This window comes from Coffea eugenioides, chromosome 4 (assembly GCF_003713205.1).
Source record: "Coffea eugenioides isolate CCC68of chromosome 4, Ceug_1.0, whole genome shotgun sequence".
Lineage (NCBI taxonomy): Eukaryota > Viridiplantae > Streptophyta > Magnoliopsida > Gentianales > Rubiaceae > Coffea > Coffea eugenioides.
The window spans coordinates 40,784,374-40,807,884 of NC_040038.1; the positions used below are offsets into that span (position 1 = coordinate 40,784,374).

The window sequence follows — 23,511 nt, forward strand, 5'->3', positions numbered from 1 at the left end:
TGTTAACTCATCTACGTTTCGGTTAGTAAGTAAGAACTAAGGTTGAAAGAGAAATTTAGTTTTGAATACCTAAACAAACAAATATATATGTTAAGAAGAGAGAACATAACAAGGCAGAAAGCCTTTTTTTTTAAAAAAAAAATTGTCTTTACATAATAAAGTTTCTCCATGAAACAAATAAGGGTCATGTTATAATTCTATTAGTATATTCAGTGATTAAGTCTAATCAATAACAAGGTATTAAACTAAAATCATTTTGGGATACCCCAAGAAAACAAGATTAAGTAAAGCGCAATCAAGTAAATTTGTAACTATAAATTTCTTTATTTCTTTTTTGGCTCATACAAGATTATGTGCCTATTGACTTCAATAGGCTAGTCAAGATCTACTAATATAGAATACAATCCCATGTTTAACATAAGAAGACATGAAAGAAAAGAAAATCCTCAAAATGCAATTATGCAACCTATTAATCAAATAAATAACAACTTTGAACTTCACACATGTCCTGACCAACTCACAAAACTAACTACTACAAATAGGGGAAGGTCAATGCATTCCACTTTTATTCCAATAAAACTTCATCTTTTTCTTCCCCTCAAAAGAGATTATATGCTTAGAGTGCCATTAACGACTTCCTTAGGCACTACAACAAAAATGACCTTTCCTGACATGTTTATAAGGACACTTGCTGGTTTGTGTAATTATAGCACTCCTATCATGACACTTATTATCAACTCAATAATATATACTCTAAATTTTTTTTATTTTATCAGATACAAAAATAATAATGTGCTTTTAGACTACCTAACATGACACTTGAGAAAATGTGAGATGTATAAAAAAAAGAAACATACAAAACGGCATCGTTTGATTTTGGCGGAAGATTCATTTGCTGTAAAATACTCAAAATTTTCATTCTCCCGGCCAAAACACTTGGTTAAAACACTTGGTGAAAATTTTCATTTTCCGGCTCCACTATTTCCAGCCCCTCCTCCCCTTCTCTCTGTCTCTCTATTGTCAGATTCCGACTTAGTTGGTGGGAAAAATGGGTAGCAGCCAGGCAGCAGTTTCGTTCCTGACCAACATAGCCCGTGCCGCCTTTGGTTTGGGTATCGGCGCCACCATCCTAAACTCCTCCTTCTACATTGTCGACGGAGGGCAGCGGGCTGTCCTCTTCGACCAGTTCCGCGGTGTCATCGATGACACCATTGGAGAGGGTACTCACTTCCTCATCCCTTGGCTCCAGAAGCCCTTCATCTTTGACATCCGTACCCTTCTCCACACTTTCTCCTCCATCTCCGGCACCAAGGATCTGTAGATGGTCAACCTCACTCTCCGGGTCCTCTCCTGACCCGAGGTCTCCCGCCCCCTATTTTTTGAGTACGTTTAACAACTGATTTGGAAAATACTAAATGCATAGCAGAGATGACATCAATTGCTATATATCGAGCTTATAATCACCTATCATCAGTTGAGGTAGATTGGTGGAAGTTAACAATTGGAAAATATTCCAATGGGAGTGTACCTTTATATCATACTTCATTTGGCACACGCAATCATGAGTGAATTAGAAACTGATCATATCATCCGAGTTACTCATTTAAACTACGTAATTGATTAATCCAACTCTCAAATTCTTCATTTTCTCCTCTTTTTTTTAGGATTTAGGGGCATCAATTCAAGCACCACTTTCGTTTTTGGGTTGAATCCAGACAATACTTGTATGTGTGAATGTCATAATGTCTCTTTCTTTGTTTTTCCATGTTTTTTCTTTTTTTCGTTCTATAGAATATAGCTTATCAAACATTAACTCCAAGAAATTTTTTTTGAGGCAATTCATCGAACACTAAAAGCATAAGTGTAACTAACTGGTCCAAGTAGTCCACCGTCCTTTTGTGCATTAGCTTTATTCATCTCGGTTGTCTACTTGTGGAATGTGACTATTTTGTTATGGATTTGTTGTCCATAACTTGTTCGATAAAATGTCAAGTAGAAAGCAAACCTTTGGTGAGGTGCATAAAATGTTATGATTTCTTAGTAAATATCATCATAAATTGTTGTCTGGGTGTTATTGTTGCAGTATTCTAAATCATAATAATCTCAATGGAGAAATTTCTAATCAACTAACCAGTTGTTTAAGCCTTGCCACATTGTGAGTCCATCCTACCTTTGTTTTCTTTCATTTGAAGCATATGCAGTTATTGATAAATCTCTTCCACATGAATGTTTCTTATAACAATTTTGTTGGGGTTATCCCCGTAGGCAGAAACTTCTCAAGGTTTCCACCTGACAAGTATGTGGCAAGTTGGGCTTCATATAGGTGATGTCTACTTCTTTGCTTACCAAGAAGGAATATAGGTGATCTTTTGACATTTATTCCTTTTTCTTCCCTTTTCAGTTTCATTGGAAATCCACTGTTAAGAGGGAACTGGCTAGGTTCAGTAAGCAGTCTTGGTACTTCAAAATTCAAAGGTATGTTCCACGGTTTTAAAGCCAATTCAGAGTAACTTTTCTGCAGTGAAAAAGATGCCAGAGACAAGGTACTCTGGTTGTAATATTGGTGTTTTTGAGGTGCAGCAATATTCTCCAGGACTGCTGTGGTTTGCTTAATACTAGGCTTCATGACGCTACTGTCCATAGCCACCTTGGAACTAGGAAAACTCTTCTTGCAAAAGCTATAGCTGGTGAAGCAGGTCTTCCATTTTTTGCAGCTAATGGGAATGACTTTTTGGAGGCAAAAGATGTCCTGTTTCTATTTTTTTTCTCTGGTGCTTGACAGCGTTTTAACTTTCTTTATGAATTTGATTACTGGATTTATATAAGTATTTTGTACTATATGCATTGGAAGTTTGGCAATATTCGTTAGCCCAATGTCTGTTATAAATTTGGGATCTAGGGGTGGGCGGTGTGGGAGATGAGGAATTAAACATAACATTTATCTTGGATATGTCAGGTTTCCATTTAGCTGCAAAGTTAATATCCTGTGAAATTTGTTCTCAGTTATGTTTATTCTTGGTATATGCTACAGGCTAATTATGAATCGAATGCTCGGCTTATAATTAGTCATAGCATAGCTGTATGTCATATAAACATCAAACAAACTATGGATTGCTAGTTTACATTTTTTATTGTGAAGGGAAAATTGACTCTAGATGGATAACGAAAATACGTTGTAGTTAGAATTTTGCAAGTATGTAAGAAAGAAGGTGATTAACTCTAGTAAGCTAGTAAAAACAGAGACTTTGGCTGGGATAAAGGTGGGTGCTAGATGAGTAGATGTTCGAAATATATACTGACTCACAACCTCAAAACAAGATTTTTTATTGACCTCTTTGAGTGATGTTATTGGCTGCGGCTGGCTTAATTTCGTCCATCTCTTCACCACTCCCTTCTTTTTTCTCTGTATGTATCTTTCCTTTAGCTGCTCTAATGACCTTAATTGTAAAGGTGGTTCACGTAGTTCGGATTCAGCAATCTAATTGATTGTACTATGAGGAATAATTCTATACCGCATTTCTTAAACCTTTTATGCAGCCATCTCAGTTATATAATGATCGTATGTCTGATTTTTAGAACATCTGGACTGACTATTGTCAATGTTGTCAATTTGCATTCTAAATGAGGTGATCTCTTGAAGGGAAGTACTAGATTTTAGGCCACCAGAATGAAGCTTGAAAAAATGTAGAATCATAGTAGGCATCAGGATTCTTTGTTATTTGATTGTTGCCTATGAACATTTTGTGTGGGGCGTCCATCAGTTAATGTGGATACAAATTTTAGGAGAGTCTCTCTTAGACCTTTTATTGTTTCCCCATAACCAAAATCTTTTTTAAAAAGCCCCTTTTTTATAACAATATTTAAATATTTTTATTTTATTACATAAACCCTTTTACGTTTATCGTTTAAATATTGAGTTGGTCATACCACCACTTTCTTGGATTACCGAGCTCAGAAAAAGAAAGTATAAGAGAATACTCTGATTATGTTAATTGCCAATGTTCACAATTGAGAGGTACATTATTTGTCCAATAGCCATTATCGATTTGAATTGACTTCCACAACATTAAAGATATCGGCTATTCTGTCTTATGTTATGATACTTGAATAGCTGGGAACTAAATCTTAGACAACCTACTGTAGGTGGTAGCATCTGAAGTAGGTGGAATTACTCAAGGCATGGGGGCATACAAGGTACAAGTACCTTTTGATGGCAAGCCACAGACTTGTGTTTTCCTTGACACCCCTGGACATGAGGTAATTAATGATGTAGCACTGGTTCTAACTTTTAACTGCTTATTCATGCAAGTGTTTTTTTTTCTTTTTTTAAAATTTTTATGTCAAATGCTCTTCTTGGAGATTTTGCAGACATATCTTAAAAGGCCTTTGTCAAGATGAATTATCTAACATAACTGTAAAAATGGTTGGATAGGGATTTCGAGCAATGAGAGCTCGTGGAGCCAGAGTAATAGACATTGCTGTTATTGTAGTTGCTACTGATGATGGAATTCGACCTCAAACAGAAGAGGCCATTGCTCATGCCAAAGCAGCTGGAGTGCGAATTGTTATTGCTATAGACAAAGTGCGCTTGCATTCCACTGTGTGTTGGCTTGTATATCATTTAGTTTCATTTGCATTCTGCTTTTGATGTATGAAACATGATGACAAATCTCCTCTTGCTTATGGGAATTGGCATTTTCAGTTCTCATAATCACAGTACTGCTAAAGTTTGATGTTTTTAGATTTTTGCATCATAGCATATATAGTATCTTATATGCATTCTGTTCTTTGGGATAATTTTAAAAGTCCTTTGGGTTTCTGATTGACGGAATGTATAGCAGAGAGCATTACCTGCAGGTTGCTTCTATCTCAAAAAAAAGAAAAACTCCTGACAATTAAAAGTGTCAGCATAGAATTCGATATTCTAATGTTGTACTATACCTATCCTGACACTTTCAATTATCAAGAAAAGGGATTTTTGTTGGCAGATAGGATGTTATAACAGCATAGTTTTCCTGACATGTTGAATAGTATGAGTCTATCCCCACATTGGAAGGGACAACACTCGCCCTAGGTGTGAGGATAGATAAAGTGTCAGGTTAGATTATCTATACTGACACTTTTAAATGCCGTTAAAGGCCATTTTTGTTGTAGTGAGGATCAATTATCGTTTCGTCGCGGTCTCGTCTCGAACTAGGCCGAGACGGTGATGACTCGGCCGAGTCTTCGAATCATGGTCCCAATATACTACTTGTCATAGGGTCTTCCAGTGAACAACAACTGGAGCATCATTTTGATGTTCAGTTGGGGCAAAGGAGTTATGTCTTTCAGAGATGATAATACTTAGATCACAGAAAATGGGACCAATGGCTCTTTTGCATATATGATATTGTGATGAATAAAGAGTTACTGATGAAATCAAGTTGACTTGAAACCACGTATGAATAAAGAGTAACTAATGAAGCATCGATACAACTCGAGCACAAGCTGTGCTCAAATGAAGTATCAAAATTTTCATCTACAATTATGTAGGTTTGCCAAAAAGGATTATCAAATGCAACTGGAGAAATAGGAATGAAGTATCAATAGAAAGTTTTCATCAGCTTTGACTAAGAAATAGGATTATCACTTGTTAAATAGAAAGTTTATCAAACTCAATAAAAAGGATTATCAATTAATCCTGCAGAACCTGTTACAGTAAAGCTTTCGCTAGAGGAAGGGCTTGAACCTTCGACCTTGTGGTTAACAGCCTCACGCTCTAACCAACTGAGCTACTCCGGCAGGGGCATCACTTGGGAAATTAAAACTTATATGAATCTGACCTGTGGTTGTTGGCCGGTCCGTTTTCGAGGATGGAGGGTTATAAGAAGCTTAATTTGGTTGTTTTGATGTAAGTGGATAGCGGATTTTTGGTGAGCGGAATAATTGAACATAGTACAATATCACTACCGACAAGACCAAAACCACGACTATGAAACCTTGAACCAAGTTCTTTAATTCGTGGGGCTAAATCCTCAAAATATTGTCAATTGCTAAAAAAATCAACCAAATGCGGGTTTGCAAAAGCATAGCACCAAACTAACGGGCTCTAAATTTTTTTTTTTAAAGCTTAACGCAATTGGCCCACAAATTTTTTTTTTAAGAACCTGTCAAGCCGTTGTGCCATGGTAGCGCGATGATTGACAAGATTTTCCTTTTTTTTTCTTAAGAAACATTGTGTATAGAAATTCGTGAAATAAGAATTAGGGTCGGTAAAATCATTTTAACATGTTAAGGGCAAAGCAATTGTTAGGGTCGTGAATATGTTAAGGACAAAGATAAAGGCAAACAACAAACGAGGCGTTGATATTGTTCTTTTTTCAACAATGTTTTAAACTTCATCCATCTTGACATTGATTTTTGTGTTTAATCCAGTCGCTTTATGATTGAACAACATTAAATATTTTCAAAATTGAAAAGTACACGGTATTTTATGAAACCTTACAATACCAGAGAAGGGTACATTAATTTAATAGATAAAAAGGCATAAGTAACTCTATGATCAATTTGATTTTTTTAATCGTTAAATATGAGTATCGTATATCAAATAATGACCTATAAGAGCACATTTACTCTCTGTGCATTTTATAGAAACATTCTTTATTTCTACAAAGATACTATTAATTTTTTAACACAATTACATTTTATATAAATTTCTAAATATAAAAAATTGCAATTCAAGTAGTAATTTTTCTACTTCTATACAATTATAGTTGGTTTTGTAAACCCTAAACCCTAATTTGTAAATTGTAAACCCTAAACCATAAACCCTAATTTGATACAACTAAGTGATAGAAGACTATATGAACAAAGTTAATATTAACAAACCGTCACTTTGCTAATTTGTAAATCGTACAAATATTTATAATGTGTAAACCCTAAACACTTCTACGCTTGATAAAATGGTTTTACCGACCCTAATTCTTATTTTATAAATTTCTATACACAATTTTTCTCAAGAAAAACAAAAAAAAATGCGTACACGACGGGACAGACAAGCACGAAAAATCCTGTTAGCCGTCGTGCCATGGTGGCGCGATGGCTTGACAAGTTCTTAAAAAAAATTTTGTGGGGCCATCACGCCATGTAGCTTTTTTTTTTTGTGAAAATCTAGAGCCCATGGTGCGACGGGCATAGTTTGATGACTCGCATTTGGTTGATTTTTTCAGAAATTGACAATATTTTGAGGATTTAGCCTACCTAATTGACAATTTTTTTTTGTTATAGATCTAGCACGACTCTTGTAAACTACAACTCATGTATTTGAAGGCCTTTCTCAAATCTTAAAAATCAAAGAGGCAATCTTTTGTGATTGGTGATGATGGGTGAGCACCGTTGCATGTTGGCAATGAATCATTTTCTTGTAGTTCAAGCAGAGTTTGATTTACACTTCAAATTGAGGTTCCGGTGAAACATTGGGGAAGATTTGTCATAGAGGTCACATGAGATTAAGGTCTCTCAATTTCTAAAAGTTGAAATACAAGCATATACCTATTGAAAATTGAACCCACTTGTTGTAGTTCTCAAGTCCAAGCTACTCTAGCGTTTGTTAACAGAAAAATTAGGAGAATTGACGGTCATGAATTAAGTGATTCCATTTCAGTCCAAAATAATTTCCCTCGTGACATTCATCATACTTTGGTAAATTTTCATCCCATTATATGGGGAATCAATTCCTAGTCTAATCCCCGGATTCCGACATGTAATAATTTAGCCAAAATTAATACACAATGAACACTTGTTTTTATTATTTTAATTTTTTTCTCGAATGAGGAGGCAAGAAATCGTTTTCTAGTCTACTCTCCTGATTCCCAAAGTATGTTTGGCAAGACTAGCTACAAATGAACCATTGTCATCCCATACAACCACCCCAACGCCCAAAGAACCACAACAGTACTGAGTTATTCTACTCATCAAACAACACAACATTGTCAGTTAGAAAAAATGGTTTGCCATCCCAATACTAAGAAAACATGCGTGCCACAAATAAAGATCTTTGTCTATCAATCCTTTGTTTTGATGATCAATCAGTTAAAATGATGATTTGAACTAATATAGTACAGATAAAAGGTAGTAAAGGGGCATAGACACATCAATTAGGGGTGTATGGATATTATTGCCCTCACAAATAATACTAGCTTCATTATATCCTTCAAAGGGTATTCATTAACCATATAGACTAAGGATGAATGCCCGGGATCCACGTCGGATGTGGTCGTCCTCCGCGTGGTGAGATGGGATAGGCTTGATGGTGACGTGGCGCGAATTGATTGGTTGCCAAGTGTGCTCGTTGCACCTGATCTTTCCTTCGGCCACGGTCTTGCTTCTGTCTCTTTCCTTGGCAGTGTTTAACTCTACTGTGATTTTCTGCAGGCGGTTGGTTGAGGTCGTCAGCAACCTCTCTCAGTTTTAGCTTCCTCTACATCCTGAAGCTGCTCCCGCTCACACATTACTGTTTACTTTCCGCCCTTGCAGGTCTTCCCACTTGGAAACCCCGTCTTTCCTTGATACTATTTCTGTACTGCGGTTTTTTGCAGCCGTTTGGTTGAGGTCGTCAGCACCCTCTCTGCCCGCTCATCAGGCTCCTCTCTACCGGCTCCATCCTGCCACAAATTGATGCTCCTCTCTATCGACTCCTCTCTACGTTCTTTTCCTTCCTTCCTCCGCCACAAATTGATGTTCTACAAAATTTATCTTCCCCACACCTCATTTTTCCTCTCACCTCTTCTTCCTCCGTCTTTTCTTCTCCTTCTTTTTGCTACTATTTTGCTTTCTCCACGCTTCTTTTCCCCTCTTTCTCCACACCCTGCAGCTACTTCCGCTCAGAAATTACTGTGTCTTTCAATCCCTTACACGTCTTCTCCACCTGCTCTCTCCTCTTGCCTTCTGGACGATTAGGTGGTTGCCATCATGAACCATGTTGTTTCTTCTCATTACTTCTCCCCACAAAATCTGAAATTTGCTCTTTTGTTCCTGTTTTGCTGTTGTTGCTGCTCCTCATCGTTGCCCATTCCACTGCGCCAGGTGACCTCCCCTGCTCTTTTATTGATCTATTTTTATCTCCTTTGTACGTTTCCCCACCTTTCCTCCTCTGCGCCGCCCTCTGCTCGTTGGCTTCTGGTTTGCATTTTCTTTTCCCACCGACTGTTGTCCATTACAGCTCCAACCAATTAAATCCTCTTGGTTAGAAATAGTTCACCTCCGCTTTTCTTTGCACAGGCACCCCCCTCCCCTCTGAATTTTTGCTAAACCAAGCTGTATTTCCCTTTTGTTTCTCTTTTTTTTTTCCAGTTGCCTTTTATATGCTGCTCTTACACTCTTTCTTGCTTTCTTTTCCCATAATTTATTTATTGTTACTTGTGCCTTTGTACAGCTACTTCTCATTCTATCATAAGGTTTCTTTTCGACATCTTTTTTACTTTCGATTCGTTTTACTTATGTAGACCTGTTTCAGCTGCGTCCTCTAGCTTGTTCTTCTGTTATCCTCTGTTTATTACTTCAGGTATTTTCTCTTCTGCTTACTTTCACATCAAGCTAGTGTATTTTTTTCTATTCTTGTTGTTATTGTTATCGCTTGCTTCTCCATTTCCTTCCCCCCTTTTTACTGCTTGAGTTGTGCCATTGGATTACATGCTATGTTTTCTTCCCTTTTATACGCTTAACTTGAACTGTGTATTCTTGTGCTCCCTTCTGTTCGCCTTTTTACTGTCTTCTACGTGTTTTCTTACAAAGAAATTTTTTCGTGCTTTCTATTTTGATACCTTTCCAATGCACATTATCTAAGGATGGATAAAAATGCTAAGAGGCGTAAAAGGTATGTGAAAATTTCACATAGTCAGAAAGCTGACCTCCTTCGTCGCCGGTGAGAACACAACACTGCAAAAAGGAGAGGCACCACTGTGCCTTCTTCTGTTGAAGCAGTTCGATTTCAGAGGCCTAGCCAAAATAGCCGAGAGTATTTGTCTAGGACTCCATTAGGTTATACTCAAACTGGTGTTCTTTTGGTTGATGATGTGGATAGTTCCCTGCCGAGTTCGGTCTCTTTAAATGATAACAAGAATGATTTGCTGATTAATCAGTTAGAATATGTTACTTCAGATTCTTGTGTTACATCAACTTGTGTTCCATCGCTACTTTTTCAAGGTATAATTATAATTTGCATGCCCCTCATTTTTATATTCCCCAGCTTTTTCCCTGCCTCCTTCTATGTCATCTGTTTATATTTACTTTCTGTTAGTGGCCTATTAAGAACTCATTTCTTTTGCCTCCTGTTTTGGCTTATCAGACTTTTCTTGTATGGAATACAAATGCGTGTGCATTTCTACTCCATACCAGCCGCCCATTTGTACTCCGTACCAGCTATTTTATTCGGGTTTCTTAGTGATGCCTAGTTTGACTGTTTTCTTTATGTCCTTTGACAATTTTTCTGCTATTCACTTTCAGCAGAAACCTTTTATATTCTCAGCTATCAAAATAATGGATTTGGTATTTGTACTGGTGTCCACCATGTTTTATTCTGTATCACGCTGAATTCAAGCTTGTCAGTTTTAAGAAAAGATCCTAGCTGTTCAGTGTTACAAAGAAACCACCTACCTACTTCTGTTTATAATCATGCCCATTAGCCATATCTGTATACTTCTGTCATAATGTTCAGATCTTTCCAGGAAGCAATCTTCAGCATCCGCCTTCCGGATTAGCTCATCTAGAAAGTATTCCGACTCATTCTATTATTCTTCCTGTTGCTCCAAATTGTGAACATTGTGGTGCTAAATGCTTTCCTTCAGAACCTCTTTCTTTTTGTTGCTTTGAGGGTGAAATCTCTGGTGTTGCTCCTGCTATGCCTTATGCTCTTAAACGCCTATTCATTGGTAATGATGAGGAATGTGAGCACTTTAGGAAGAACTCCCGTACATATAATAATAATGTAGCATTCAAGTCTTATGGTGCTAGATATGATCGTGAATTGACAAAAAAAAAATAGAAGGGGTTTATACGTTTCGGGTCCAAGGCCAAGTGTATCACTTCTTGGATGATCTAATCTCTCCGTCTGATAAATCATCAGGAGCTCGCAAATAGAGTTTAGAATTCTGATAGGCTTTGGCCGACCACTCTCAAGCTGCTGGTGACAATCCTGCAAAAAAATCCTTATACCAGATTTTTTAAAGATCTTAGGGATGTTCCAGCCCTTGAAAGCCATACTATAGTTCTTAAGTGTTATTTTGGTCTAGATCAGCGTGTCTTTAATCTTCCTATTGCCTCTCAAGTGGCCGCTATATAGACCGAGATAAATGATGAGTTAGTTGAGAAGAGCTCCCACATTTAGGTTTATTGCCATTCAAACGCAAGTTATAGGGTCCAATCATAATATGCATGTTACGATCCGCTTCAATATCCTCTTTTGTTCCCTAGAGATGAATCTGGTTGGCATCATGGGATCAAGAGGGTATACTCAAAAAGGAAAAAACTATATACTTATGACCCGGATGTTCATGTTGATTTCTCTTCTGCCCAGAATCCTTCAGACTTATTCAGTATTGAAGATATAGGCATGTCTATTTCTTATATTTATACATTATTTCTGTTGAGGAGAAGATATCTTGATGCAATGATCTTAGTTCAGAAGTATGACAAACCTGACATGTTCCTTACCATGACTTGCAATCTGATGTGGAAAGAAATTCAGCAGAATCTTCAGTACCATGAAAAATCACAGGATAGGCTTGATTTGCTGGCTAGAGTTGTTAGTGCTAAGTTTGAAATGTTAAAGGTCAAGCTTCTTAAGAAACAGATTTTCGGAGAGGTTGCAGCCTGTATCTATGTTATTGAATTCTAAAAACGAGGCTTTCCACATGCTCATTTGCTATTTATTCTTAAATCAGGCAACAAACTATTGAATCCCGAATCATACAACAGAATTGTTTCTACCTAAATACCGGACCCTGAGAAGGATAGGCATTTATATTTCCTTATCATTAAGCATATGATTCATGGACCGTGTGATGACAAGGATAAGCAGAGCTCCTGCATGAGAGACGGTAGATGCAGAAATCATTATCCTAAGAATTTTGCACCTTATACAGTTCATAGCGAGGACACCTATGCATGTTATAAAAGAAGAGAGGCAACCCTAGGGGAAGACCCTCCTAGAACCTCCCAACCTTGTAATTATCAGAGTTGGATCTTTTCTCCCAACAGAAATTGAACTCGATTGTTCTCATGAACTCAAGACCTCTGACACACAAAGGTAATCAGCAACCTTAAGCAAATAAGGATGGATGAAGCGACACCACGATTAGGGAACAAGCTAATCGATAAAGTCAGATTTGAATCCTAAGCCATGAACTCAAGAATTCAGGAGTAAGTTCGATTAAGAACTTGAAGGAAAATTCCTCACGATTTCTGGTTGTAATAAATCTCCCCTTTACTCTTACAAGAGGTGCCTTTTTATAGGCTAAAATTAGGGCAAAATCCGGCCCACATAAACCTGGAAGAGATTCGGTCCGCATAAAAGAGCTTAAAGAGCTAGCTCTTTAAGGCTTTCCGATAAGGCCCGATAAGTAATAAAATACTCAACGCCTAACAACTACTAAACTAGACAGTCTTAAAACAACTACCAACTAAGCTAACAAGTATGAGATCATTCCTTCACTTCAAACGTACAAGTGAACAAAGTAACTTCATGGTCCATCAAATCTTCAAACCTAGCTTGCTCCTTGCTTGTATGGTGAATGATCAAGGCTCGTAAAGCTTCCTTCACCTTCTTGGATCTTGATCTTGTCATCGGACCGCCAATGTGGACCAAAGGATCCTTGACCCAAGGTTGAAGTTAATTATTGCACATCCGTATCCGCATCATTCCCTCTTTCCTCGAAAAGATTCGTCCTCGAATCTTCAAAGTCTCCTCTTGAAAGTGAGTTGTCCACAAATCGATGGTGCGCTTAAAGGACAGCAGTGTTGGAAGTAGACGAATGACTACGAGCCATGTTGCATGTCGTTTGGTCAGCTTCGGGAAGCGCTCAAACAAGGACATGCGCCAAGGTAGGAAAGAGCTTGTGTAAGGCGTGTGAAAATCCCAAGTGGCAATCCAAAACTCTCTAATTAGTCTTTGGTCATGGATCTTCACATTGACAGCTTGATTGTGCAAAGGTGTAAAATCCAGCACTAGTTGACATTGATTTGAATCATCTTGCTTGGATAAAATGGGAGTAACTTGTTGCATGGATGAGGCACTAAACAACTTGTGAAGGACAGCTTTGGGATCTTGCGTGACACACAATTTCTCATCTTCCAACATATAAGGTAGCAAACAATTGAATTTCACTTCATGAGGGTTACTCGAACTAGCACAAGTTGAAGTTGACAAATTGAGCACTTGGCCACCAGCTTTTAGTTGTGTGACTAAGCATGAAAGATCACCACCTTTAGTTGGAATAAGCACGAAATCAGGTTGTAAGTCTTTAATCAAAACTGAAAAATTTTGGACAGCTTTACAACCTACAAAAACAAAATAACCTTCAACTTGAAACAAATTAGAAATCGGGTAAAGAAGTAATGGTACATTATCAACTAAATGGTAAGAAGGTATAGAACAAGTTTTAAATGTGAATACTCCCTTTGCCACTTCATTATTCCTTCCACCAATTGATTCAACTTGAGGAGGCATTGCTAGCCTTTTACACTTTCCTTCAAAATCTGCATCAGAAATACAAGTGTTAGGATGGAAATTATACTCAAAAGAAGGTAAAGATGAAGAATGAACCATAGGTAGTAAATGAGAGTCAAAGTTTGGAATTCTCCCTTCATGGTTGGTTTGAATTGATTCCCCTTTGGTATGGACAGATTTGAATTGAAATTGTTCCATGAGGTGATCCCAAATAGATTTAATTCCTAAAAGACAAACTCCATGGAAACTAGTGAATTGTACAAGTGACTTTGGAATGGAGCATGGCATGACTAACTTCACTTGACTTTGCTTAATCTGCACAAATGAAGAAACACTAAATAAAGCAAAGGTAAGTTCGTTAGAAAAACAATAAGCCCTCACATTTTTGCTCAAAATCGTCTCACTTTCTCTCTTTTCTTCCTTTTTACCACTCATCTCATCAGATTTTTCCATCTCTTTATCTAGTTTAACGCCCTCGATTGTTTTCTCATCATCAACCTCCTCAACAAATGGTTCAATAGGATGAGATACTCCTTTGTTGGGAATAGGGTCAGCTATCTCCTTCTTAGAAAACTCACTTTGATAGCATCCATTTGACTCCATTTGTTTTTGGTGTAGAAGACGTTGATATGTCTCCCAAAATGACTCCGCATGAGGTGGTTCAACTCTAGGTTTAGTCCTAGAAAATGTTGAATGAACCTTCTTGTCATCTCTTGTATAAACTGGCTTTAAAGAGGTAGATTGCATGGAACCCATTCTCTTGAGAGATTCGTTCTCTCGTTGGAGCCGATTGTACAAGTCCGCAGTATAATGGGAGGGTACAAATCGTTTCCTCATCACTTGCTTCATTTCAGTCCAAGTGTCAATTGGTTGTTCCCTATTTCTCCTCCTTGTGGCACATACTTGCCCCCACCAAATAGATGCATAATCTTGAAATTCAATAGCTGCAAGTTTCACCTTTTTCTCTTCAGAGTAGTTGTGGACTTCAAACACTTGCTCAACTCGTCTAACCCAATCCAAGTAAGCTTCAGGATCATTTTTCCCATGAAAGGTAGGCATCTTGGTCTTGATCGAACCAAGATTGTCATCGGTTCTCCTGGGTCGGCCTCGACCTTCCCTCGCTCCCTCTTGGCTTCTCCTTGATCGAAATGAGGTGTGAGAATGATACCCCTCATCATCCGCATCATGATCAGCACTCTGAACACTCGAAACCCTATGGTGGGTATCTCCGGCACCTCGCATCTCAATGGCAGCCAACCTGTCGGATATTTGTGCCATCGCAAATTCATGTTTCTCCATCGCAAATTCATGTCTCTCCGCTTGTTTTTGAAGAGTTTGGAGCACCAGTTTGAGTGACACGTCGGTCTCAGACGGCTCAGGCATGTTCCCCTCTTGAGACATATTGTCTAACCTGCAAAACAAGTGTATCCTAGTCTACCTTGCAAGCACTCGTGTATCACTCAAGGAAACACACTCACTCTCAATTTTCCTTCTCGAAGTTCTTAAAACAACTCAAACTCTCAAAAATTCCAGAATTAATGACTCTATAAGCAAGTAACAAGACACCAAGCAGAATTTTGCAAATCTTAGAAAAAACTCTACCCGAAGCTGAAACTTTTTTTTTCTCTTTGAGCTGTTGCTTTGCTGAATTTCTGGTCAGTATTTTGGAGTATAAATGGTGCTTTTGGGGTGCTCAAATAATGTACGAACCAGTCCTCAAATTTCAGTCAAATCGGATTGCAAAACTAGCTCAACCGATTTTAGAAACTCAAGAACTCCCAAGGCGGTTTGGGCTAAGGTGTTTGGTTTGGTTTTGAAAACGGAATTGGGTGTGTTTGGGGCTGGTGAGGTCGTTTGGGGTCTTTGGAATTCAATCAAGATTGGAACTCAAGAGTTGGAAACCAATCAAGATTAGGAAACTCAAGTTTTGGGAAATCAACCAAGATTTGGAGATTAACCAAGATTTGGGAACCCACCAAGAATTGGAAACTCACGATTTTTTTGGAAACTTGATTTCCTTTGTATGAGAGCCAATTCCTTCTCTTCTTCCTTTTTTTTTTCTTTTTTTTTCCGGCTCTTCAAGGAACACAAATTCAGATCACACCAACAAGTTCAAGAAAACGGATGAAAGGTTATGCCAATTCCAAGAAATCCCTAGTTCTTGGTTTATTGTTCAAGAATTTTCAAAATAAGACTTGGTGGTCCAAGAACTTCAAGAATTTGTTCAAGAAGCTCAAGAACTTCCCCAAATTGCGTTGTGGTATTTAGGGTTTGCAAGAACAACAACCAATTCTCAAGAAATAGGCAAAACAGAATTTCAGCAATACTCAAAAGAAAATTCCAGCAATACTCTAGCAACTTGAATACTAAAACAAGATAAGATACGTGACTCTTTTTTTTTTCTTTTTTTGTCTTTAAACCCTAACAACCCAAACACAAATATAACAAACCCAAGAACTTGGACAGAAAACACAAAAAGACAACACCCAAACAGTTTTTTTTTTGACTCGGATGAACAGTAACGTGAACAGTACGCTACAGTATGATGAACAGTATTTCGGAATAGTAACGATGAACAGTAATCGCTACAGTTTTTTTTTTTTGACAAAAAGACAACTAACAAGATATGAACAACTTCAATTAAAAGAGAATTAACCTGATGCTCTGATTACCAACTGATATAGGCAACCCTAGGGGAAGACCCTCCTAGAACCTCCCAACCTTGTAATTATCAGAGTTGGATCTTTTCTCCCAACAGAAATTGAACTCGATTGTTCTCATGAACTCAAGACCTCTGACACACAAAGGTAATCAGCAACCTTAAGCAAATAAGGATGGATGAAGCGACACCACGATTAGGGAACAAGCTAATCGATAAAGTCAGATTTGAATCCTAAGCCATGAACTCAAGAATTCAGGAGTAAGTTCGATTAAGAACTTGAAGGAAAATTCCTCACGATTTCTGGTTGTAATAATCTCCCCTTTACTCTTACAAGAGGTGCCTTTTTATAGGCTAAAATTAGGGCAAAATCCGGCCCACATAAACCTGGAAGAGATTCGGTCCGCATAAAAGAGCTTAAAGAGCTAGCTCTTTAAGGCTTTCCGATAAGGCCCGATAAGTAATAAAATACTCAACGCCTAACAACTACTAAACTAGACAGTCTTAAAACAACTACCAACTAAGCTAACAAGTATGAGATCATTCCTTCACTTCAAACGTACAAGTGAACAAAGTAACTTCATGGTCCATCAAATCTTCAAACCTAGCTTGCTCCTTGCTTGTATGGTGAATGATCAAGGCTCGTAAAGCTTCCTTCACCTTCTTGGATCTTGATCTTGTCATCGGACCGCCAATGTGGACCAAAGGATCCTTGACCCAAGGTTGAAGTTAATTATTGCACATCCGTATCCGCATCATGATGGCCGAAAAATAAAGGTGCGCAAGCATGAGCTCGACAACAGATGGGTTATACCTTCAGCCCACACTTATTAGCTTTATTTGATTACCACATGAATGTTGAAATCTGCTCCATTGTTAAGCTTGTTAAGTACCTTTATAAATATATTTTTAAAGGTCATGATCTTATCAGCTTTAATCTTCTTGATCAAGAATCTGTTGGTAACATTGATGAAATTAATCGCTTCCAACAAGGACGTTGGGTTTCACCTCCTGAAACTTTGTGACACATATATGAATTTCGCCTAACAGAAATAAATCCAGCAGTTTATACCCTGCAGGTTCATCTTCTTGACCAGCAATTTGTTTCTTTTGATAAAAGTTCATATTTGTGGTATCTTTTGAGGAAAATTGATTTTTCAAAGATTATGCTGACTGAGTTTTTCAAAATGAACAAAATAAATGCTACAGCTCAGAATTTGAAGTGTTTATATAGAGATTTTCCTCAGCATTTTGTATGGACACCAAAAACAAAGACATGGTCAGAGAGAAGTCGTAGAAAGGTCATAGGGAGACTGGTAACTGTTGAGCCTAGGGAAGGAAAAAGATACTACTTAAGGCTTATACTCACACATATTTCATGACCAACATCGTTCGATGACTTACTTATGGTTAGAGGTCACAAAATAGTCTCTTTTAGAGAAATCTGTTTGCAGTTAGGATTGCTGGAATCTGATTCGTATATAGAAGAAGCATTACAAGAAGCTGCTCATTTCCAGATGCCTTATTTTTTAAGGTCTTTATTCGCAATGCTTCTATTTTATTGCTCTCCGAAAAATCCCAAACATCTTTGGCAATCATTCGAAGAGCACCTATCTTCTGATTATAAACGAAGTTCCGCGCATCGCCACTGCACACCGATAGAGATTAAAAGAAAAGTTCTTCAGGATATTAATGCAACATTGGAGCACATGGGAAAGAAACCTTGATAATTATCATTTCCTTGAAGATTCCTTTACATCCTATTATGGTGAGCGGCTGACCAAAGAAATTCAAAGTGAAATAGCCATACCGAATGATCCAGAAGATCTGCTTCTTCCTCAAAAATTGAATTCTGGCCAGAGGCATGCATTTGATTTAATTCTGGATTCAATATCTAGCTCAAAAGGTCAAGCTTTCTTTATAGATGGTCCAGGTGGAACAGGTAAAACTTTCTTATATCGTGCGCTTCTCGCTTTTCTTCGTTCACAAGGATATGTGGCAATTGCAGTTGCCACATCTGGTGTCGCAGCATCTCTCCTTCTTGGTGATAGAACTGCACACTCAAGGTTTAAGATTCCTTTGGATTTTTCAAAACAAAAAAACTTGTCAATTAAGTAAGCAGGGCAGTGTTGCAAGGTTGATTGTTGATGATAAATTAATGTTGTGAGATGAGGCTTCAATGGAAAAAAGAGAAACAATTGAGGCGTTTCATTGTCTTCTTATGGATATAATGGAATCTGATGTACCATTTGGAGGAAAAACTATTGTTTTGGCAGCGATTTTCGCCTAACCCTACCAGTTATTGAACACCTACCTGCAGCAGATTTGATCGAATCAACTGTTCTATATTCATATTTATGGTCTCATATGTGTAAGCTACAATTAGGAACAAATATGAGAGCTGCCTTAGATTCAGCATTTTCGACTTTTCTGCTTAGAGAAGGAGAAGGTGTTGAACCTGTTGATGAACATGGTCAGATATCTCTACCACCTCATATGGTTATTCCTTATCATAACAAAGAAGAATCGCTTGACAGGTTATAACCATATAGTGCACTATTAGTAGTTCATTCTGTCCATGTATTTTGACTGCTTATCCTAATTACATGTAAAATCTTCCAGATTACTTGGGATCGTATTTCCTGATCTAAATCTGTACTCATGTGATCTTTATCGAATGATAAATAGATGTGTACTTTGTCCAAAAAATAGTTCAGTTGCTGAAATTAATGAGATGATGATTCCAAAATTTCCTGGAAATCTTCACAGATATATATAAGCTGTGATAAAACTATTGATAGGAGATACTAGGCAGATTATGAGGACTTTCTAAATTCTTTGAACCCAAAAGGTCTGTCTCCTCATGAACTTTTACTCAAAGAAAACTGTCCTATAATGCTTCTGAGAAATGTGAATCCAACGGATGGTGTTTGTAATGGCACACGGTTAATCTGTAGAGAATTGGCTGAACACACAATTTGTGTCGAAATTATCTCTGGTCCTCATAAAGGGAAAAAGGTTTTCATTCCAAAAATTCCTTTGCTGACTTCTGATATCGAAAAGAATGGTATTCCATTTATACGAACACAGTTTCTTGTCCGTTTATGCTTCGTAATGACAATCAATAAATCTCAGGGTCAAACTCTTGACTATGTTGGAATTTACCTCCGTGAACCTGTCTTTTCTCACGGCCAACTTTATGTTGCTCTCTCCAGAGCTAGAAATTCTTCTGCAGTTAAAGTTTTAATTGCTCCAGGTACTTCTGATGACGTCAAAGTTGATTGTAAAACAAGAAATGTTACCTTTCATGATATCTTTCGATTCACTAACATATGATAAATGAGGTCTGATTACCCATACCATTGATTACTTATTAGTTTATCATTTAGAGAATCAAATACTGTTGCTGATTTCCCATTGTATTTCTATGTTTTTTTTTTAAATTGTAGGATGCAAGATGTTATCCCAATCAAAGACGTCCTGCTTGGTCTCAAGGTTGGACCTGCAAAGTCACTGTGCAAGAGAAACAGCAGATAACTGGATTAGCAATGATGCCAACAAAAAAATAAAAGTTTATGTTGCTGGATTCAGAGGTCTTTTCTCTGCTGCTATGATATATACTTCTTCATACTACATGGTTAAACATTTCATTGCAAAAAGAGCACATTAATATGCTCCATATATTTCCGTTGTAATTAATGCATCTTCTGTTTTTATCAACAGTTCAATGCATGCATAACTGTTTACTTCGTGAATATTTTCTATGTGCATAGAGATCGCAGGTAGAGGGGATTATATTCAATAATGACATTCCAAAGATCAGCCCTCGTCTTCAGATTTATAAAAAGTATCTGATTTCAAATGCCATAGTAAGGCTAATTCTAAAAAAAATAATAAACTTCTGAGCTGAAGATCCAGTGGGTTATCACCAGCGGAACAGTCATCGAACCAGTCAATGATGACCACGATATTCTGCCTATGAAGTTTGACTGTACAGAATTCAATGATCTTATGAACTTCATGGATGACAAAGAAAAATCAGTTGGTGAGCTTCAGCATTGTAATTTTTTCATTTACTCACCGGTTATGTTCATTTTTGCTGATTGATATTGTATTATTCTGCACCAGATGTTCTTGCTATAGTTGTTAAAGCACTGGATGTGAAACATATCAACAGAAATGGAAAAAATTCAGTTGTTCAGAAATTCGTCATTGTTAACAAAGAGTAGGTTTTTCCTTACAGATTTCATGTTTATTATATCATAACTTTTATTTTTCTATTTTTTTCAAAATTGATCTTTTCCCTGTATTAGTGCGCAGACTGTTGTCTTGTCATTGTGGGATGATTTTGTAACTAACGAAGGTCAGCAGATGACACGTAACATCCAGAATCAGCCCGTTGTTGTTTGTCGCAGGTTAAAAGTTAGCTTTTACGATGGTATGCAGTTTAGCATTTGTATAATATGTCTCTTACATTTAAACGCTCAGTGTTCATCTTTTTGCTTTGATCTCCATATATCTTCTTCTTTGTAATCTTTCCCTGACAACTGACCATCTTTTCCCCCAGGAGTCGCGCTGTCTACCTGGTTTGACTCTGTAATTCTTATAGATCCTCCTATAGAAGAAACTGGAAACCTAAAGAAATGGTTACTAATTACTCCTTTTACTTTGTCCCTATCTTAAACATGCTCGTCGTATGCACTTGTAATTATTAATAAATTTCTGTCCTTTTACACAGGGTTAGAAAAAATGCTCAGCTCTTTAATGACCTTGTTACTGATGGAGCTTACATGAAATACAATCCTGATATGCCTCTTAAACCAAATCAGAAGATAACTAAAATTATGCTTTTAAAATCTACACAAAAGGTCGGACTTTTCTGCATTAAGCAATTTACTACCATTTTCACATACATTTACCAAAGCTGCCTCTTTTCTCTCTTCCATTGCTATTTTTATGCCAGAGTTCTTGGGTCAAAGTGTCTTTCTCATTTGAGCACATCTTCCAAAAATTCTGGTATATGGGATGCAAAAAATGCTTCCGCTCTACAGCAGCTCCACATGGAGTGGTTTTTACATGCAATTCCTGCAAAAAAAGGCATCTAGCTTAACCAAGGTCTTTGGTTATACACTCCATCAGTTTTTTTTCCTTTTTTTTTATTTCCCTCCCTTTTTCATATTAAGATTTCTTCTTACTCGTTCTTCGTCTTGTTCCTCTATTTCTTCTGCTTAGCTTTTGTTAATATATACAGATGTCAATTCGACATTGATTTGACTGATACAACAGGCACAGTCACTGCTTCCATTTTTGGTGAATTAGCTGAAAATTTGCTTACTTTCACCGGATTGGAAGCAATGGAGCACTTCACTCAGGTTAACATCTGTATATATTATAGTGTGTATATCTTTACATATTTTCCCTTCACGTACTATTCTATACTTATAATTCTGATACTGTATTTCTTCTGTGTTTTAACTACCAGAATATTGAACTTCCCTTAGAAAAGATTCATGCTAAACTAAAACAGAAGATTTTTTGGCTCATATTAGACCTGTTCAGTCTCAGCTGGCTGTTACAAAGCAACGTTACACAGTTATATATTATTGTAAAAGTACTGACCAACTGGAAGCTCAATTGCAAGATATCCAAGAAAGGCTTGATCATGTGTTAACCTATAACGAAGCTGCAAACAGTGATTCAACAGCTTCAGGTCCTATTACTAAATTTGTGCATTCCACCTTTCACATTACATATCACAGTTCATTATAATCTAAATAATCCGTATTACCCTTTTTTTATATAGCAGTAAACAATATTTGGTTCTTCTTCAAGAGTTAAATCATGCATTGCTAAAAGATTTGAAGAGTCAGAAGGTGACTGTTCATTTGCATCACCGCTTGAAGATGCTAATTCACCTAACAGAGCCAAATTATCTTAGACCTACATGGCCACTGCCCCCTTAATCCCGTTGGCCTGTTATTTTGTTCACCGTTCCAGATGAACGATGCTGCTTGTTTTGTGTTACCCTAGAGATAACTCGTTCCATGTTAAACTTGTCTTGGCACTCTGCTTTTGTTACAACTGTATTTAACTGCCTCTGATTACATGTTATCTCATTTCAGATGAATGATCCTGCTTCTTTTGTCTTAGACTGCACATAACCCATTGCATGTTGAACCTCTCTTCGCACTCTGCTTTTGTTACAACTGTTTTTTACTACCTCTGATTAGATGTTATCTTCTTATATTTTAAGCATGATACTTAGTTGATACTTTCATGCCGCTTCTATGCATTATCATGCTTTTTGCTATGCCCTGTATATTGCTTTCAAATAACATCTTATACTTCTTGTCTCCTAGACAGGATTAATTTCCACGTTCAATAGTTACTGTGATTTCACTTACCTGGGAATATATCATCTTCATTTAATTAAATACTCATGTATATAAATTAAACATCCTTACGTTAAATGTGACAAGGCATTCTTTATTTAATCTACAGTATACATTAAATAAAAAATAAAAATTTTCCCTCTCTTTAACTTTAACATACACGTTTTTTTTTAGCCTTCGCCCTCAAACAAATTTTATCTCCCCCAGTAGCATAGTCTGACTACAAAAATCCACTTGTCTCTTTCCCCAGGCCTTTATCCACGACCAAATTGATTATAAGGCGCTTTGACTGTTTCTTTTCTCTCTTTTTGTCACTTTGCTTATGAAAACTCATTGATAATTCAATGTGACAAGTCATTAGTGTCAGTCTGGACAGACTTCAATTCAGTTGTCTTTCATAAATAAGTCAGTACACCTATTATTACTGTCAGTCTGCACAAACTTCAATTCTAGTGTCTTTCAAGAAACTTGTGTTCCACACATTATTCTATGTTCCTCTTTCATAACTTTCCTGCACTGCATGTTGACCACATCTATTTCTTAATATATATCACTAATAAGTTCGTTCATTTTCAAGCACATTCGAATGAACACACCTCATATAAGTGGTAAGTTTCCTCTTTGATATGTTCATTGACTCATAAAACCATCTTAACTGGTTCTTCCTTTTTTCTACATTCTGTCAACTAAACTCTTTGCTATTTATAACACCAATCCTGCAATATTTTTCTTTAGACTGGATCAAAATCGATGGCAAT

At 37.1% G+C, this 23,511-nt stretch overlaps 1 protein-coding gene across 1 annotated transcript in view; it reads right to left on the reverse strand.

Annotated features, from left to right (window-relative positions):
- Positions 1-411: 411 nt before the first annotated feature.
- The window catches only part of LOC113768226 ((-)-germacrene D synthase-like), a 66,399-nt gene continuing 43,299 nt past the window's right edge, over positions 412-23,511 (reverse strand). Inside the window, exon 8 of the mRNA XM_027312498.1 lies at positions 412-644. The gene's annotated coding sequence lies outside the window, so the exon portion shown is untranslated. The remainder of the gene's footprint in view (positions 645-23,511) is intronic.